At 46.5% G+C, this 3,811-nt stretch overlaps 1 pseudogene; it reads right to left on the bottom strand.

The window, feature by feature from the left end:
* Nucleotides 1-414: 414 nt before the first annotated feature.
* On the bottom strand, nt 415-2,601 carry LOC126490191 (SH2B adapter protein 1-like; annotated as a pseudogene).
* Between the last annotated feature and the right edge of the window lie 1,210 nt (nt 2,602-3,811).

Raw genomic sequence — 3,811 nt, 5'->3', positions numbered from 1 at the left:
GTCCATGGCCAGTAAGCATGTCAAGGGTGGCAGTAAGTCCAAACTGCAAATTTTTATGGGCTTGGTTGGGTCTCTGCTACAACATCATAAACAGAGTGCCTTTGGATTAAAACTGAGGGATCAAGGACTGTCTTCAAAATGAAGTACCAATCATAATGGGTTTGAAGCTGCATGGTCCATTGTCTGAGTACCTACTCAAAATAATGAGAATCAGGGTAGCATCAGTCTCCCTCACACACCCCTGTATGGCTCCCCACCAGATCCTGGCCCTGTTGCCTCTGGTAGGGCACAAACCCGACAAGGACAACATCACTGGAGCCTCCAGGCTCTACAGGGCTGGGATGCACTCTGAAATGCTCAAACATATTGAAAATAAACTGGAACAACACATGGTAGACCCAGGAGTGACCTTCCTCATTCAGTGACAAATGAAGGTGCTTGGTCCTGCCCTGGAAGTTGAATAGGTACATATTCACCACATCTTGTCTCATTCTGATGTACTAGGAAGACACCATGGGAGCCAGTGCCTCCTTCACTTTGGAGCAGTAGGCAACACTTCTACCACTGAGATTACCCTCCTCCACTTGATGTCAGCCCAGCCGCCTCTCCTTCACAACCCACTACTACTGGGTCAGGGGCAGCTTCTGCAGACCTCACAAAACTGAGCAACTCTTCTCTCTATACCATTTTTGCTCCATCTTTCAAGGTTCCCTGTCTATAACTCAGTCTCAACCTCTCAAAGTGGTGAGTCCATCACTCCCCAGAGGATGTGCCACTAGTCAATCCCATAGCAACTGTCCCAGCACCACCAGAGGAGTAGGAGTTGTTCTTTCCACATAGGACTGGAGGGTCTGGGGTGGTCTCCAGAGGTCCAGCTAGGGAAGAAGTGTCTCGCCACTGCAGGATACCTCATACGGAATTTCTGACTGAGTGATCTACTGAACAGAAGGAAACACATTTCTTGAGCTTCAGTTTTGAGGATGCTGCAAAGGAATAAGAGACTAAAGAAGAAAGGGGGATAGCTAAGTCCTCAGAAGATAGAGATGGGACCAACACAGCCAGGGTCCTGTCCACCCTGAAGCTGTCAAGGAACAAATCATGTGGTGGTACAAACTCCACACCAGGGATCAATGGGGCTAAGACAGTTGGGAGAAGTGTGCCCAAAGTCTGTACCACCTCATCTTCAAAGTGCTACAAGAATAGCTCAGCAAAAACAGTCAGAAAAGGTAGCTTCTTCTCCAGGCTCTGCATATTGTAGGTGGGAGGTTAGACAGAGATGAAAATGGTGGGCAAGCCCTCACACTGGACCCAGAACTCTTGCCAACTTGGGGGAGAAAGAGGTGGCAGTGTTGTTGGAGGAAGGAAGGCCCCATGCTCTTGGAAGAGGCACCATTCATGATGGGCTCCATTCAGATACTGTGAGGAGCAGCAGCAAAGAAGAAAGTGGCCATAAGATATGAGGTGAGTGGCAACAACTATATCTGGGTCCTCACGCTCAGCTCCAGGGTTAAGTTAGTGGAAGTAGCAAAGCTAGTAGAAGCATCTGCCATCTCTGAGGAGAAAGTTCTAATCATAGAAGGGAAAGGGGATTCAGCCACAGTCAAAAGGCCAAAGCCTTTCCATGAATTAAGAGACAAGCCACTGCCCTAATGGCCTTTAACAGGTGGTCCTGTAACCAGATTAGTTGAGCAGCGAGACTAGGAGAGGAAGTCCAACAGTATACTCTCTGAAGAGTGATTGTGATTCTCTATAAAGTAAGAGTTTTTAAACAATCAATTGTTCTCAGGCCAACATGGGAGTCTGTGCGAGGACAAAGACTGAACAGAAAAAAAAGGGGGGGGGGCAAAGTTTGCAGACCCGGTGTGCTGCTTTCAGTGAGAGACTTCCATGCTTTGTTAGGCTGTGGCCATATGCTCATACAGTATCTCTGGTTGAAAAGGACTTATCAGCGGGTCCCTTATTGGTTCTACCTCCTGGGTGGTGAGCCCTTATGTGGAGGTACCAGGACGAATCAAGTCACAATAGAGAGTTCTTGACTAGGATGACAAAACGGAAAGAAAAGAAAATGTAAGGATATGAAATAAAGCCCTAACTAACCAAGGGCTTAGAAAACGAAAACGGGTCAACTCACCAAATCAACCCAAGTAGGCAGACTCAAGATGCGGATTGAGTATCAGGATGGGGACAGCACCTGGGGCAGCAACCAAGAAAGAAAAATGCCCCAAAGAGGGTAAGGAGAACCAAAAAAGAGAGCAAAAGGACAGGATTTATCCAGGTCGGGCACAAGTTACATTGTAGTTTCTACATTTTTATGGGCTTTTGCTGCTGTCTGTTGTCCAATTGCTGTTTCGGAGTGGGGGTCAGAGGCCCAGAAGACACGATACAATCTCTGAAAGATTCCACTGCAGAACCTCTTTATTATAAAAAAAGTTGGGGGGTGGTTATAGGGTTAGGGAAATTAAACTGCCACAGAAACGTTTCTGGTTGGTCCTTTTGAAATTGGGGGTCACTGCTGGTGTGTTGTGATTGGCTAGGAGTGAGCATCATTAATTAGCATGCTTTTGGTCTGCAGACAGGTATTGGCCAATTTTGCTTACTCATTGTGAGTTTGCATGTGTTCTCTGGTGCTTGTACTATTGCCCTGGCTCAGTAAGGGAGAAATCTGGTGCTAGGGAACCCCTGCTCCCCACGAATTCACAAGGATGACCCTAGCTAAGACCCTTAGCAGGAGTAGAGAAGGCACCTGAACTGGACTTTCCCCGTAGTCAGATTGACCCTAATTGTCATCATAGCACCTTCATTCAATAACTGATGAAAACAGATGCATAGATTCACAGCTGGACCAAGCTCCTGGAGTCTAGTCATAGTGAGGGAGGAGGGATTGTATGAGCAAGGGGTAAAGACCAGGATGCAGAAACACAGCAACAGCTAACTGTAGCTAGTGAGAGCTCACTGACTCTGGACTGATAGCTGGGAAACTTGCATAGGACTGAACTAGGCCTTCTGAATGTGGATGATAGTTATGTGACTTGCGCAGTCTGTGTGGCCACTGGCAGTGGAACCAGGATTTATCCACAGTGCATGAATTGTCTTTTTGGAGGCCATTTCCTATAGAGGGATAGCTTGGTCAGCCTTGATACAGGGGAGAGGCACCAGGTCCTGCATCAACTCCCCATGGGAGGCATTACCCTTTCTGAGGAGTAGAAAGGGGTAAGGTGGAGTGAAGGTAGGGGGAGGGAGAAGGAACTGTGGTTAGTATGTAAAAGAAGAAAAGCTTCGAAATAAAATTACCCAATTAAAAAATGGGGCACTGACCTGAACAGAGAATTCTCAACAGAAGAAATTCAAATGGCTAAAAGACACTTAAGGTTATGCTCAACCTCCTTAGCGATCAGGGAAATGCAAATCAAAACAACTTTGAGATATCATCTTACACCTGTCAGAATGGCTAAAATCAAAAACACCAATGATATCCTTTGCTGGAGAGGTTGTGGAGAAAGGGGTACCCTCATCCATTGCTGGTGGGAATGCAAACTTGTGCAACCACTTTGGAAAGCAGTGTGGCGGTTTCTCAGGAAATTCGGGATCAACCTACCCCTGGACCCAGCAATGCCACTCTTGGGAATATACCCAAGAGAGGCCCGATCATATGACAGGGGCATTTGTTCAACTATGTTCATAGCAGCATTATTTGTAATAGCCAGAACCTGGAAACAACCTAGATGTCCTTCAATGGAAGAATGGATGAAGAAAGTGTGGAATATATACACATTAGAATACTACTCAGCGGTAAAAAACAATGACTTCTCGA

The sequence above is a fragment of the Alexandromys fortis genome, unplaced genomic scaffold (assembly GCF_014885135.2).
Source record: "Alexandromys fortis isolate MF-2015 unplaced genomic scaffold, M_Fortis_MF-2015_v1.1 scaffold_226, whole genome shotgun sequence".
NCBI classification, from domain to species: domain Eukaryota; kingdom Metazoa; phylum Chordata; class Mammalia; order Rodentia; family Cricetidae; genus Alexandromys; species Alexandromys fortis.
The sequence above is the reverse complement of the archived record's forward strand: the minus strand, read 5'-3'. Positions and strand labels throughout refer to the sequence as shown.